Source organism: Lissotriton helveticus, chromosome 1_1 (genome assembly GCF_964261635.1).
Source record: "Lissotriton helveticus chromosome 1_1, aLisHel1.1, whole genome shotgun sequence".
Classification (NCBI taxonomy): Eukaryota; Metazoa; Chordata; class Amphibia; order Caudata; family Salamandridae; genus Lissotriton; species Lissotriton helveticus.
The window spans coordinates 2105264125-2105280872 of NC_136057.1; positions in this window are offsets into that span (position 1 = coordinate 2105264125).

The following is a 16748-nucleotide window of genomic DNA, read 5'->3' on the forward strand; positions in this document are numbered from 1 at the left end:
AGCCAAGGAGCATTTGAGAAGGCACTCGACGCTCTCCCCGCTGTGGACAAGCCCTGCTGTCAGTCGCTATTAATGGCATTAAATGATTTCTTGCATGGTCCGACGCGTTTCAGGGCTGGCACGCCCCTTCCTCATGGACAGGCACAGGGGAAAAATGATAAGACGCCTCACCTTTACTTCACCACTTTTATTTGATGAGGAAAACGCCCTGTGGGCGTGGCATCTTTTTGACATCCAGCAGCTTGCTGGTATTTGTAGTCCCGGTGAGGCGAATAAGTATTCCTTGAGTAGGTTCAGTTTCCCCTAGTGTAGTTTTCCTTTCATTAAATCCTTTAGTAGGCAAATGTCCATGTAAGCGACCTTCATCTCCCAGGAGAAAGCGTGCATCCCAGAATGGAACAGTTCCCTTCCGAAAGCCTTCTCGCACTCAGACACGCAGCATGCAGTTTGTCTGGAACGAGAATGGTGCTCTCCTCCACGGCCAAGGCGCCGTGTGAAAAATGTTTAAGCAAAGCCAAGGAGCATTTGAGAAGGCACTCGACGCTCTCCCCGCTGTGGACAAGCCCTGCTGTCAGTCGCTATTCATGGCATTAAATGATTTCTTGCATGGTCCGACGCGTTTCAGGGCTGGCACGCCCCTTCCTCATGGACAGGCACAGGGGAAAAATGATAAGACGCCTCACCTTTACTTCACCACTTTTATTTGATGAGGAAAACGCCCTGTGGGCGTGGCATCTTTTTGACATCCAGCAGCTTGCTGGTATTTGTAGTCCCGGTGAGGCGAATAAGTATTCCTTGAGTAGGTTCAGTTTCCCCTAGTGTAGTTTTCCTTTCATTAAATCCTTTAGTAGGCAAATGTCCATGTAAGCGACCTTCATCTCCCAGGAGAAAGCGTGCATCCCAGAATGGAACAGTTCCCTTCCGAAAGCCTTCTCGCACTCAGACACGCAGCATGCAGTTTGTCTGGAACGAGAATGGTGCTCTCCTCCACGGCCAAGGCGCCGTGTGAAAAATGTTTAAGCAAAGCCAAGGAGCATTTGAGAAGGCACTCGACGCTCTCCCCGCTGTGGACAAGCCCTGCTGTCAGTCGCTATTCATGGCATTAAATGATTTCTTGCATGGTCCGACGCGTTTCAGGGCTGGCACGCCCCTTCCTCATGGACAGGCACAGGGGAAAAATGATAAGACGCCTCACCTTTACTTCACCACTTTTATTTGATGAGGAAAACGCCCTGTGGGCGTGGCATCTTTTTGACATCCAGCAGCTTGCTGGTATTTGTAGTCCCGGTGAGGCGAATAAGTATTCCTTGAGTAGGTTCAGTTTCCCCTAGTGTAGTTTTCCTTTCATTAAATCCTTTAGTAGGCAAATGTCCATGTAAGCGACCTTCATCTCCCAGGAGAAAGCGTGCATCCCAGAATGGAACAGTTCCCTTCCGAAAGCCTTCTCGCACTCAGACACGCAGCATGCAGTTTGTCTGGAACGAGAATGGTGCTCTCCTCCACGGCCAAGGCGCCGTGTGAAAAATGTTTAAGCAAAGCCAAGGAGCATTTGAGAAGGCACTCGACGCTCTCCCCGCTGTGGACAAGCCCTGCTGTCAGTCGCTATTCATGGCATTAAATGATTTCTTGCATGGTCCGACGCGTTTCAGGGCTGGCACGCCCCTTCCTCATGGACAGGCACAGGGGAAAAATGATAAGACGCCTCACCTTTACTTCACCACTTTTATTTGATGAGGAAAACGCCCTGTGGGCGTGGCATCTTTTTGACATCCAGCAGCTTGCTGGTATTTGTAGTCCCGGTGAGGCGAATAAGTATTCCTTGAGTAGGTTCAGTTTCCCCTAGTGTAGTTTTCCTTTCATTAAATCCTTTAGTAGGCAAATGTCCATGTAAGCGACCTTCATCTCCCAGGAGAAAGCGTGCATCCCAGAATGGAACAGTTCCCTTCCGAAAGCCTTCTCGCACTCAGACACGCAGCATGCAGTTTGTCTGGAACGAGAATGGTGCTCTCCTCCACGGCCAAGGCGCCGTGTGAAAAATGTTTAAGCAAAGCCAAGGAGCATTTGAGAAGGCACTCGACGCTCTCCCCGCTGTGGACAAGCCCTGCTGTCAGTCGCTATTCATGGCATTAAATGATTTCTTGCATGGTCCGACGCGTTTCAGGGCTGGCACGCCCCTTCCTCATGGACAGGCACAGGGGAAAAATGATAAGACGCCTCACCTTTACTTCACCACTTTTATTTGATGAGGAAAACGCCCTGTGGGCGTGGCATCTTTTTGACATCCAGCAGCTTGCTGGTATTTGTAGTCCCGGTGAGGCGAATAAGTATTCCTTGAGTAGGTTCAGTTTCCCCTAGTGTAGTTTTCCTTTCATTAAATCCTTTAGTAGGCAAATGTCCATGTAAGCGACCTTCATCTCCCAGGAGAAAGCGTGCATCCCAGAATGGAACAGTTCCCTTCCGAAAGCCTTCTCGCACTCAGACACGCAGCATGCAGTTTGTCTGGAACGAGAATGGTGCTCTCCTCCACGGCCAAGGCGCCGTGTGAAAATTGTTTAAGCAAAGCCAAGGAGCATTTGAGAAGGCACTCGACGCTCTCCCCGCTGTGGACAAGCCCTGCTGTCAGTCGCTATTCATGGCATTAAATGATTTCTTGCATGGTCCGACGCGTTTCAGGGCTGGCACGCCCCTTCCTCATGGACAGGCACAGGGGAAAAATGATAAGACGCCTCACCTTTACTTCACCACTTTTATTTGATGAGGAAAACGCCCTGTGGGCGTGGCATCTTTTTGACATCCAGCAGCTTGCTGGTATTTGTAGTCCCGGTGAGGCGAATAAGTATTCCTTGAGTAGGTTCAGTTTCCCCTAGTGTAGTTTTCCTTTCATTAAATCCTTTAGTAGGCAAATGTCCATGTAAGCGACCTTCATCTCCCAGGAGAAAGCGTGCATCCCAGAATGGAACAGTTCCCTTCCGAAAGCCTTCTCGCACTCAGACACGCAGCATGCAGTTTGTCTGGAACGAGAATGGTGCTCTCCTCCACGGCCAAGGCGCCGTGTGAAAAATGTTTAAGCAAAGCCAAGGAGCATTTGAGAAGGCACTCGACGCTCTCCCCGCTGTGGACAAGCCCTGCTGTCAGTCGCTATTCATGGCATTAAATGATTTCTTGCATGGTCCGACGCGTTTCAGGGCTGGCACGCCCCTTCCTCATGGACAGGCACAGGGGAAAAATGATAAGACGCCTCACCTTTACTTCACCACTTTTATTTGATGAGGAAAACGCCCTGTGGGCGTGGCATCTTTTTGACATCCAGCAGCTTGCTGGTATTTGTAGTCCCGGTGAGGCGAATAAGTATTCCTTGAGTAGGTTCAGTTTCCCCTAGTGTAGTTTTCCTTTCATTAAATCCTTTAGTAGGCAAATGTCCATGTAAGCGACCTTCATCTCCCAGGAGAAAGCGTGCATCCCAGAATGGAACAGTTCCCTTCCGAAAGCCTTCTCGCACTCAGACACGCAGCATGCAGTTTGTCTGGAACGAGAATGGTGCTCTCCTCCACGGCCAAGGCGCCGTGTGAAAATTGTTTAAGCAAAGCCAAGGAGCATTTGAGAAGGCACTCGACGCTCTCCCCGCTGTGGACAAGCCCTGCTGTCAGTCGCTATTCATGGCATTAAATGATTTCTTGCATGGTCCGACGCGTTTCAGGGCTGGCACGCCCCTTCCTCATGGACAGGCACAGGGGAAAAATGATAAGACGCCTCACCTTTACTTCACCACTTTTATTTGATGAGGAAAACGCCCTGTGGGCGTGGCATCTTTTTGACATCCAGCAGCTTGCTGGTATTTGTAGTCCCGGTGAGGCGAATAAGTATTCCTTGAGTAGGTTCAGTTTCCCCTAGTGTAGTTTTCCTTTCATTAAATCCTTTAGTAGGCAAATGTCCATGTAAGCGACCTTCATCTCCCAGGAGAAAGCGTGCATCCCAGAATGGAACAGTTCCCTTCCGAAAGCCTTCTCGCACTCAGACACGCAGCATGCAGTTTGTCTGGAACGAGAATGGTGCTCTCCTCCACGGCCAAGGCGCCGTGTGAAAATGTTTAAGCAAAGCCAAGGAGCATTTGAGAAGGCACTCGACGCTCTCCCCGCTGTGGACAAGCCCTGCTGTCAGTCGCTATTCATGGCATTAAATGATTTCTTGCATGGTCCGACGCGTTTCAGGGCTGGCACGCCCCTTCCTCATGGACAGGCACAGGGGAAAAATGATAAGACGCCTCACCTTTACTTCACCACTTTTATTTGATGAGGAAAACGCCCTGTGGGCGTGGCATCTTTTTGACATCCAGCAGCTTGCTGGTATTTGTAGTCCCGGTGAGGCGAATAAGTATTCCTTGAGTAGGTTCAGTTTCCCCTAGTGTAGTTTTCCTTTCATTAAATCCTTTAGTAGGCAAATGTCCATGTAAGCGACCTTCATCTCCCAGGAGAAAGCGTGCATCCCAGAATGGAACAGTTCCCTTCCGAAAGCCTTCTCGCACTCAGACACGCAGCATGCAGTTTGTCTGGAACGAGAATGGTGCTCTCCTCCACGGCCAAGGCGCCGTGTGAAAAATGTTTAAGCAAAGCCAAGGAGCATTTGAGAAGGCACTCGACGCTCTCCCCGCTGTGGACAAGCCCTGCTGTCAGTCGCTATTCATGGCATTAAATGATTTCTTGCATGGTCCGACGCGTTTCAGGGCTGGCACGCCCCTTCCTCATGGACAGGCACAGGGGAAAAATGATAAGACGCCTCACCTTTACTTCACCACTTTTATTTGATGAGGAAAACGCCCTGTGGGCGTGGCATCTTTTTGACATCCAGCAGCTTGCTGGTATTTGTAGTCCCGGTGAGGCGAATAAGTATTCAAAAAGATGCCACGCCCACAGGGCGTTTTCCTCATCAAATAAAAGTGGTGAAGTAAAGGTGAGGCGTCTTATCATTTTTCCCCTGTGCCTGTCCATGAGGAAGGGGCGTGCCAGCCCTGAAACGCGTCGGACCATGCAAGAAATCATTTAATGCCATGAATAGCGACTGACAGCAGGGCTTGTCCACAGCGGGGAGAGCGTTGAGTGCCTTCTCAAATGCTCCTTGGCTTTGCTTTAACATTTTTCACACGGCGCCTTGGCCGTGGAGGAGAGCACCATTCTCGTTCCAGACAAACTGCATGCTGCGTGTCTGAGTGCGAGAAGGCTTTCGGAAGGGAACTGTTCCATTCTGGGATGCACGCTTTCTCCTGGGAGATGAAGGTCGCTTACATGGACATTTGCCTACTAAAGGATTTAATGAAAGGAAAACTACACTAGGGGAAACTGAACCTACTCAAGGAATACTTATTCGCCTCACCGGGACTACAAATACCAGCAAGCTGCTGGATGTCAAAAAGATGCCACGCCCACAGGGCGTTTTCCTCATCAAATAAAAGTGGTGAAGTAAAGGTGAGGCGTCTTATAATTTTTCCCCTGTGCCTGTCCATGAGGAAGGGGCGTGCCAGCCCTGAAACGCGTCGGACCATGCAAGAAATCATTTAATGCCATGAATAGCGACTGACAGCAGGGCTTGTCCACAGCGGGGAGAGCGTCGAGTGCCTTCTCAAATGCTCCTTGGCTTTGCTTAAACATTTTTCACACGGCGCCTTGGCCGTGGAGGAGAGCACCATTCTCGTTCCAGACAAACTGCATGCTGCGTGTCTGAGTGCGAGAAGGCTTTCGGAAGGGAACTGTTCCATTCTGGGATGCACGCTTTCTCCTGGGAGATGAAGGTCGCTTACATGGACATTTGCCTACTAAAGGATTTAATGAAAGGAAAACTACACTAGGGGAAACTGAACCTACTCAAGGAATACTTATTCGCCTCACCGGGACTACAAATACCAGCAAGCTGCTGGATGTCAAAAAGATGCCACGCCCACAGGGCGTTTTCCTCATCAAATAAAAGTGGTGAAGTAAAGGTGAGGCGTCTTATCATTTTTCCCCTGTGCCTGTCCATGAGGAAGGGGCGTGCCAGCCCTGAAACGCGTCGGACCATGCAAGAAATCATTTAATGCCATGAATAGCGACTGACAGCAGGGCTTGTCCACAGCGGGGAGAGCGTCGAGTGCCTTCTCAAATGCTCCTTGGCTTTGCTTAAACATTTTTCACACGGCGCCTTGGCCGTGGAGGAGAGCACCATTCTCGTTCCAGACAAACTGCATGCTGCGTGTCTGAGTGCGAGAAGGCTTTCGGAAGGGAACTGTTCCATTCTGGGATGCACGCTTTCTCCTGGGAGATGAAGGTCGCTTACATGGACATTTGCCTACTAAAGGATTTAATGAAAGGAAAACTACACTAGGGGAAACTGAACCTACTCAAGGAATACTTATTCGCCTCACCGGGACTACAAATACCAGCAAGCTGCTGGATGTCAAAAAGATGCCACGCCCACAGGGCGTTTTCCTCATCAAATAAAAGTGGTGAAGTAAAGGTGAGGCGTCTTATAATTTTTCCCCTGTGCCTGTCCATGAGGAAGGGGCGTGCCAGCCCTGAAACGCGTCGGACCATGCAAGAAATCATTTAATGCCATGAATAGCGACTGACAGCAGGGCTTGTCCACAGCGGGGAGAGCGTCGAGTGCCTTCTCAAATGCTCCTTGGCTTTGCTTAAACATTTTTCACACGGCGCCTTGGCCGTGGAGGAGAGCACCATTCTCGTTCCAGACAAACTGCATGCTGCGTGTCTGAGTGCGAGAAGGCTTTCGGAAGGGAACTGTTCCATTCTGGGATGCACGCTTTCTCCTGGGAGATGAAGGTCGCTTACATGGACATTTGCCTACTAAAGGATTTAATGAAAGGAAAACTACACTAGGGGAAACTGAACCTACTCAAGGAATACTTATTCGCCTCACCGGGACTACAAATACCAGCAAGCTGCTGGATGTCAAAAAGATGCCACGCCCACAGGGCGTTTTCCTCATCAAATAAAAGTGGTGAAGTAAAGGTGAGGCGTCTTATCATTTTTCCCCTGTGCCTGTCCATGAGGAAGGGGCGTGCCAGCCCTGAAACGCGTCGGACCATGCAAGAAATCATTTAATGCCATGAATAGCGACTGACAGCAGGGCTTGTCCACAGCGGGGAGAGCGTCGAGTGCCTTCTCAAATGCTCCTTGGCTTTGCTTAAACATTTTTCACACGGCGCCTTGGCCGTGGAGGAGAGCACCATTCTCGTTCCAGACAAACTGCATGCTGCGTGTCTGAGTGCGAGAAGGCTTTCGGAAGGGAACTGTTCCATTCTGGGATGCACGCTTTCTCCTGGGAGATGAAGGTCGCTTACATGGACATTTGCCTACTAAAGGATTTAATGAAAGGAAAACTACACTAGGGGAAACTGAACCTACTCAAGGAATACTTATTCGCCTCACCGGGACTACAAATACCAGCAAGCTGCTGGATGTCAAAAAGATGCCACGCCCACAGGGCGTTTTCCTCATCAAATAAAAGTGGTGAAGTAAAGGTGAGGCGTCTTATCATTTTTCCCCTGTGCCTGTCCATGAGGAAGGGGCGTGCCAGCCCTGAAACGCGTCGGACCATGCAAGAAATCATTTAATGCCATGAATAGCGACTGACAGCAGGGCTTGTCCACAGCGGGGAGAGCGTCGAGTGCCTTCTCACATGCTCCTTGGCTTTGCTTAAACATATATATATATATATATATATATATATATATATATATATATTATTTCAGCAAGCGTCCCAAGATGAGAGGAGCGGCCATAAGCTGGTGCCGGCGGCGAGGTTCGGGACACCCTCACAAATCTAGGATTCCAGCAAAGTTTTCTTCAAAAGAAGACGCCGCACACCACCTCAGTTATATGACTAGTTTGTTTATTTCATGTAGGTTCCCCACCTACGCGTTTCAGACAGATACACTGTCCTTGATCACGGTTAACAAACACGTGTCCCTCATTGATTTTTACCATTTGTACTGACTCACTCCACTTGGCAATTAGGATGCATTGTGGGTGCAGTAGTTTTTTGCATTGTTTATAACTTGCAGTGCGCTATTACCCAACCGGATCGTGGCATTGTAATGGCATTTCTTGAACATTAAATTACTATTAATGGTTATAGTCTTATTAGTGTTGTCATATAATGTTGGACAATATGAGAGGAGGAGGAAAACCCGGAGAGGCCACAAATCAAAGGTACCCTCTTCGCAACAGGACATTCAAAAAGTAAAAAAGGTCTACAAACTGGATCAAAAACTAATAATCAACCTATCCGATTACAAACTGACAACTGTTGAAGAATCAATCCTGAGCAAAGGCTTGACCTTTTGCCCTGACAAGCACCATGATGAAGTGGAGACTAGAATTGACATTTACAAATATGTGCGGAAGCTTAAATTAAAAAAACTTTTCTCGCGGAAAAAACAAGGAGAAGAACCGCCAATAACCAACACCAGTGCACAAACTGATTTTGTAACAACGCTTGCAGTCGCGGATGCGACAAGCCTACAAACAGCGCTGGAACTAGCCCACGAGGTAGAACAAACAGACTTAACCAACACCCATGTGGGTGTGTTGGTGAGTGAATGGCTATCTCAGTGCTCCATGTCCAAGTAAGTACATATGTAAAACAAAGTGCATGTGAGAGTTGGCATATATAAATGACTAAACATGAGAGCCTGTGATTGCGTAAGTGACTGTATGGATCAATGTGTACTTGTATCAGTGATTGTAAAAGAGAGTAAGTATGTGTTAGTATATGTTTGAATAAGTAAGGTTTAGTGTGTAAAACTGTGTAGTTGAGGAAATGGGAGTGTGATTGATTATTTGCATAACTGACTAGATGTGTGAGTAACTCTGTGGATGAGTGTCAGCGTGTGAGTGTCTGTATAGGTGTATGAGTGGATATAATAGTGTTCTATTGATGAGTGACTGTATGTATGGCTGATTATATGGGTGAATGAGTGGATGTGTGTGTAGACCTAGGAATCAGTGAGTGCGTATGTAGTTACGGGTATTGGTGTGTCAATAATTTCAGGAATGGTAGTTCGTATTTTACGCTGGGTATATCAAAGGTTAGATTAGAGTGTGAGGAGGTGCATCGTATTATCACATGGATGATGTCACCAGTGATGTCATCAGTGATGTCATTTGAGATGTCATCAGTGATGTCATCAGTGATGTCATTTGAGATGTCATCAGTGATGTCATCAGTGATGTCACTGACCATGTCATGAATGATGTAATATGTGACATCATCAGCAGTGGATTGCGGGCGCGCGAGTGATAGTGAGTCCAACTAACTATAACGTGGGAATTTCAATGTTTTTTTATGAGTAAAATGTTCAGCTAACTATAACTGGTGTGAAACCTATGGTTTTTTCAGTGAATTTGAAAGGTTTTTTAAATGCTAATTCCTAACTATAACGAGTGTGAAACCTATGGTTTTTTCAGTGAATTTCAAAGGTTTTTTCAATGCTAATTCCTAACTATAACGATTGTGAAACCTATGTTTTTTTAGTGAATTTCAAAGGTTTTTCAAAAACGAATTCCTAACTATAACGTTTCTGAAACCTATGTTTTTTTCAGTGAATTTCATAGTTTTTTTTAAAAGCTAATTCCTTTGTATATCGACTTTGTAACCTACGAATTTTTTTTATTAGCTGTTTTTTACAACAATTAATTATATATATTTTTTTACATTATTTGTTCAATGTATATATATATATATTTTTAAAAAATATATATTTTCCTGGTGCTTTCAGGGTGCGCGCACCGGTAAGCTTACGGTACCATTTTGTCTTGGAGCGCTCAGGGTGTGTGCACCGGTAAGCTTTCCCGAGAGCCACCGAGAGCGCTATGTCTGCGTTCGTAAAAAAAAAAAATATGTATGAAAAGTAAATAATAATGCAAGACATTTAGTACCATACTTATAAAAGCAGTATTTTTGATTTACGAAATGAAAATGATTTTGCATTTCCGTAAAGCTATCAAAACGTCACTCAGGCGCGCCGCGTAAGCGCCCCCGGAAGCGCCTAAGTTCGCGCCGCGTGAGCGCCCCCGGAAGCGCTCCAGTGCGCGCAGCGTAAGCGTGTCAAGTCATGTGACCTTAAAATAACTCTTTTCATTGGTTGCTAACAGTTTTTTTAACAAAGAATGAAATCCCCACCCATTTCCTTCACTTCTTCTTTCACTTTTGTGACTGCAAGACATGTCTTTTTGCTGCTTAATCTTTGTTGGAATATCATGGCTGCCAGAGCATCCAGCAGCAATGATGACACAGAAAGATTTATAGATGAAGAGGTTCCTCAGCCTAGAGTTAAGGAGCATTTTATCTGGAAATGTTTTGATATACCTGAGGGACGTAAGAAAGTAAATGCTCCAAAGGTGGAATGTAAGATCTGCCACACTGTACTTTCCAGAGGAGACCCCACAAGGAAATACAGTTTCGGTAATTCTACCATGATTCGCCACGTGCAGAGAAGGCATCCCCAGAACTATGCCCGGGAGAGTGTCAGGGCTCTGGCAGGGCAGGCTCCCAGGGATGGTGCCTCTACTTCAACCGGAGGACCAACTACATCGGTGAGGGGGAGACCAGAAGAGCTGATCCCTAATATTCAGCCTGCTTTTAATGAAGCCTTAATTAAATGCAGAAAATGTGATCAGCTACTTTGTTATGGGGAACAAAGTGTTATGCTCATGGTTCGAGCATTAGAGAACCACCGCTGCCGTTCCCAGCCCTAATTTTGATTTTTTTTGCTCCTGTTGAGCAGTTTCCCATTCCTTGTTTTTGTTTCTGTTAAAAAAAAAGGAAAAAAGAAGGAAAAAAAGTTCTTTTCAGAACTACCTCCAATTCTCATCAAAGAGCTGTATTCTTAAAAAAATGAAAAAGAGTAACTGAAGTGGAGTGCAGTGAGAGAGGAGAGGAAAATGAGTGAGAAAGCAAAGAAAGGGACGAGAGGGGAAGGGAAGTGAAGTAGGAGGACTGAAAGAAGGTGAGTGTTGGGAAGGAGAAGGAGAGTGAACATGGGGAATGTGGATAAGTGAAGAAAATGTAGTAAAAGAACGGTGGTGTGGAAGGGTAAGAAAAGAGCAGTGATGTTTAGGAAAGAGTGGAGATACAGACTGGATAAAGACAATTGAGTGTGAGACAAGGTGAGTAAGGGAGTGAAAAAACAGATAAAGTGAAAGAAAAAGTGAGAGTAGAAGACTGAGGGCCTCATTTATGAGGCCATGCGTCACTTTTATGCCGCCGGTGCGTCACTTTTTGTGACACACCAGTGCTGTAAAAAATGCACCTTGTTGAGTCATATTTACAAAGTGACGCATCTAGGTAGATGCGTCACTTTGTAAACCCCTGCGCCACATTATACCTGCGCCAGGTGTAATGTATGCAAAGGGAGTGTATTGACGCAAGAAAGGGTCGTAGAAGTGACGCAGTGCAATCTATGAGATTTCACTGCGTCACTTTTAGGACACCGTTGCGTCAAAATCTTGCGCCTGCCTCACAGCAGGCGTAAGACTGATGCAGGCCCTTTCACATGGGGCTGGCCCCATGTGAAAGGATGCATTGCTGGAGTTGCGTCACTTTTGTGACACACTCCAGCAATGCATCACTTTTGCGCTTACAGATACGTCAGAAATACTGACGTATCTGTAACTCCTTGCGACATAATGCATCATACATTAAATATGACGCATGAGTAGAAGACTGAAGGCCTCATTTATGAGGCCATGCGTCACTTTTACGCCACTGGTGCGTCACTTTTTGTGACGCACCAGTGCTGTAAAAAATACACCTTGTTGAGTCATATTTACAAAGTGACGCATCTAGGTAGATGCGTCACTTTGTTAACCCCTGCGCCACATTATACCTGCGTCAGGTGTAATGTATGCAAAGAAATGTAAGTAAGGGAGTGTGGGATAGTTAAAGGGAGTGAGCATGAGGAAAGGGGACTAAAAGAGTGAGGGTACAGACGGAGTTAGGCTGAGACAGAGGGAGTGACAGAAGGAGTGAGTGAAGCAGAGTAAGGTGAGTGAGGGAAGGGCAATGAGTGAGGGAGCGAAGGAAGGGTACAGAGGGGAACAGGACTGAAGCAAAGGTACTAAGTGAAGGTGACTGGGGGATGAAAATAAAGGGAATGAAGGGTAGTGAGGGAACCGGAGTAAGGGAACAGCACTCTAAGCACTTTAAAAAAAAATTCACTCTAATTTTTTACACTGTTTTCCCGTGGTTTATGCATCTCCCACACCATTTCATATGGTTTTCTATCTGCTATTCCTATCCCTCTCCATACATTCACTGCTTCCACCCATGCTAAAGGTTGCAGAAGGCGCTTCAAAAAAAGAGCATATTTACAAGTCCAATGAAACCATAACACAATTTCTAAACCAGCATTGAATCCAAGCATAAAAAACAATTTATAAAGAAGTCTACCTTATAAACACACAGCTAACATTATGGAAAAAGGTAAAAATATAATTCCTTAATTCACACAGACACTCACTATGATACTTGTCAAAAATCTTTTAGCTCTCTATATTTTTTAAAACAATCACCTTTAAAAATGCTTTGGAAGATGTAAAACAGTGTCAGTCACAGTCAACACATATTCTTAAGCAGAATCTCTGAATAATGCTACCTTCACTGGAGCCTTTCAATATTGGCACAGATTCTTTCTCATTTCAGACCCATATTCTTGTACATAGCCAATAAAAATTGTTCCCACAAAAATTCAAAACCAAACTGCACATTTTAATTGGTTGTACATTTCAAGCCTTTGAAACTCACATAACATTCACCCATCACCCCAGTGCTCATTTACCCTGTAACCATGGTAACTCCCTCTTAAACCAGCACACAGTTCACAAGTTCATCATACTATGTTGCAAAAAAATCCTTCAAGGCTGTTTGACCTCTCAATCTACTAGCTAATGAAATGCAATGTTTCTTTAAATGATTTTTTCTCAACCATTGAAATGAATTCTTACAAAAAAAAAGCATGCACCCTAATTTTCAGTGGAGATTTTTAACAAAGCTCCAATCATTTATGGTTATTCAACTGCACTGATTCACAACCACTTTTTTTCATAATCAAACTGCCATTTCATTTCCACAACTCATCTGACTTGAAGCACATCTACCTTCACAATGACAAAAGTCTGGTTTGTGGGTCATAGCTATGTCCACTGGAGTCAGAAATACACAGCTAACAGAGGTATTTACAATCTTGATTTACCAAATGTGGACATTGTATGGATTGGAAAGAGAGGATTGAGGAGTCACCAATTGATACCATTGGTAAAATCCTTTATGCATTTACCACACCCTGACCTTTTAATAGTGCACTGTGGTGTAAATGACTTAGGCACTTTGACTGGTGTAGGTCTGGAATTGCTTTTAAAGGACATCTCTGGCAATTGATGTCACTTTTTCCAAAAACTGCCTTGGTATTTTCTAATATATGCCAAAGGCAAAAATGGAACTGGTCCAACCAATTTTGTCCACAGATTGAGAAAGCAAGGAAACATGTAAATAAAACTGTTTCTGCATACCTCAGAGACTTTGGTATGGGTTCCATTTACCACAACAACTTGCGTTACAACAGGCAAGACATCTATAGGAGAGATGGTGTGAATTTTACAGATGAGGGGAATAGAGTTTTCCTCTTGAATATAAGACTCTGCATTGGTACCTACTTGTAGGTACAAAAAACACCCACTTAACACAACAGCTCTTTTCAGAGCTAACTTACCTCTAAAAACTCTACATTCTTTTTTACTCTATTTTTTTACACTGTTTTTCCCCGTGGTGCGCACCTGGGAGCGCACCCAGCGCTTACCCCGTGAGAATTTAAAAATAAATAAATGTTTTTTTGCCCTTCAGGGTCTTTTTAGGCCCCCCTCAGAAAACCTAGGGGGTCAGGGGATGTCTACCCTGCCCCCTTTTAATTATTTCCCCCTTTCTTTTTAACCTCTTGTGTCTCGATTTTACCGAGACACAAGATGGCGGACTCTCCGGACTGTTTAGAATGTTGACAGACACCCGACAGCCAATCAGCTTTCCGCTCGCGCACTCCCGTAGCGCGCCGGGTGCGCTCCCCGGTACGCGCACCTGTGAGCGCTCGGAGAGCGCTTATAGATATATATGTGTTTTTGAAGTTAATTTTCAAAAAAAACACTGGAGCAATTTTCAGCAAACATAGCAAAGGCACATCTGCGTACCAGTCCCTACAATTTTGCCAAGTTTGGCGTAATTCCGTTCAGCGGTTCGGGCTGTAGACTCGTCAGACCGTCCTATGAAAATTAACATGGGGAAAACACGTTTTGGGACCCCCCTTTTTTCTCAGCCCCCACTCCACGAATCCCCCCGATACTTCCAGGGAAGGAGCGGAGCGGAGCTGGCCAAAAGTTTGGAAAATTACACACAAATTCCTCAAGCGGCGCCAGAGTTATTCCCAATAGAATGTTGCGGATTTCCTATGTTAGCCAATCCTAACTATAACTACCTACGTTATAGTTAGGAATTAGCATTTAAAAAACCTTAGAAATTCACTGTAAAAACCATAGGTTTGACACACGTTATAGTTAGGAATTAGCATTAAAAAAAACTTAGAAATTCACTGAAAAAACCATAGGTTTCACACATGTTTTAGATAGGAATTAGCATTTAAAAAACCTTGCAAATTTACTGAAAAAACCAGACGTTTCACACATGTTATAGTTAGTTGGACATTTCACTCATACAAAACCATTGAAATCCCCCGTTATAGTTAGTTCAGCTAACTATAACTCGTGCGCCCGCAATGCACTGCTGATGACGTCACATAGAGGGACATTAGAGGAAACAGATTTTTGAGGCGGAAGCCGGGAGAAACACTCGCCATTTTTAAATATTGAATAAATTGTATTGCTGTGTTTTAACCTGCTGATCACTTGTCCCTGGGCACTCCCCCCTGCAAAACCTACCTGATATCCCCGCGCAGCGGATCTAAGCGCTGCCGCGGGTTGGGAAATAATTTGCCGCCATCTCGCTACAAAGCCCACTGGCCATGTCCACTGCCGTGAGGCCACGCCCCCTCTCTCTGCCCTATATAAGACGCGCTAAGCTGAACGCACGCATTAGAGGAAACAGATTTTTGAGGCGGAAGCCGGGAGAAACGCTCGCCATTTTTAAATATTGAATAAATTGTATTGCTGTGTCTTAACCTGCTGACCACTTGTCCCTGGGCACTCCCCCCTGCAAAACCTACCTGATATCCCCACGCAGCAGATCTAAGCGCTGCCGCGGGTTGGGAAATAATTTGCCACCATCTCGCTACAAAGCCCACTGGCCATGCCCACTGCCCTGAGGCCTCGCCCACCCCTTTCTCTTAAATAATGTGCCTCCCCCGGACGCGCAGCAGACGCGCAGCAGACGCGCAGCAGACGCGCGCAGCGGGCGTGCCGCCAGCGCGCCGAAGGTGCGCCAAAGGCAAGCCCGTCTGTGCCCATCCGCGGCCGGCAGGGGACAGGGGCCACCCCCTTGGTCTCCCTCCTAGGACTCAATATAGCTCTGCCGCTCTCCGCAAACTAAAACCCCCCACGGAAGCTTGCTTCCATCACCGCCACCACCCCCTGAACCTTCCCACCTCCTGCCAACACTGTGATACTAGGCTCAACTCCGCCCGGTACAAACTGGAACAGCAAAGCTACACCCTACTCCTCCTAACTTGCAGATCCCTGCCCAAACATAGCGCAGAAATCTTCCTGTTAATAGACGAGCGGACTCCTGACGCCGTCTTACTAACCGAGACCTGGTTAACCCCAGAATGCGATCCAGACGTGATACAAGCACTACCCCCTGGTTACCAGATCGCTCGCAGGGACCGCACACGGGGAAAGGGAGGAGGTCTTGCAATCATCCATAAATCCCTATATCAGTGCTACTGTACTCCGGACCCTATCCCAGATTGCGAAAGCATGTCTTTCTGCCTTAAACTCACCCCCAACGACAGTCTAACAGGGATACTCGTGTATTGCCCCCCAGGCCCACTGAACCACTTCCACTCCTCACTACCTTCGCAAGTGGCCGAATTTGCCATGTCCTCCTCCAACTTCACGGTACAGGGCGATTTTAACATTCTCTTTGACAACTGTACGGACAGCACCGCTAATGAGCTAGTCTCTAGCCTGGCCGCTATCCAACTGGAGCAACTAATCCGGTCCCCCACTCACAACAAAGGTCACTTGCTGGACCCTGTTTTTAGCAACTGCCCCAACCTCTCGGTTGGCACCATCACACACCTCCCCTGGACTGATCACTTTCTTATCCCCCTCACATGGTCCACCCACAAAGTCACTCCCCATACCCCCACCCCACAAAGAATGAGAAACTGGTCGAAGCTCCCTCCAGAGCAGTGGTCGAACTTACTGGCCGCCTCAAAACCCTCGCTCTCCCAGAACCCCATACTCGACAGTGTGAAATTCAACAAATGGATCGAGGACTCCATCGACTCTATTCTTCCCAGCAGGAAAACCGTGTTAAAAAGAGCACGAGAAACTGCCCCCTGGTACTCCGAAGAGCTCAGGGTTAAAAAACGCCAGTGCAGAAAGTTTGAAAGGAAATGGCGCCTGGGATATGCCACCACTGACAAAATCAGATATAGGGAAGCCATAAGGGCGTACAAACTTGAAATCACCACAGCCCAATCCACTTACTATAAAGGGAAAATCATGTCAGCTAGATCTAAGCCTAAAGAAATTTAC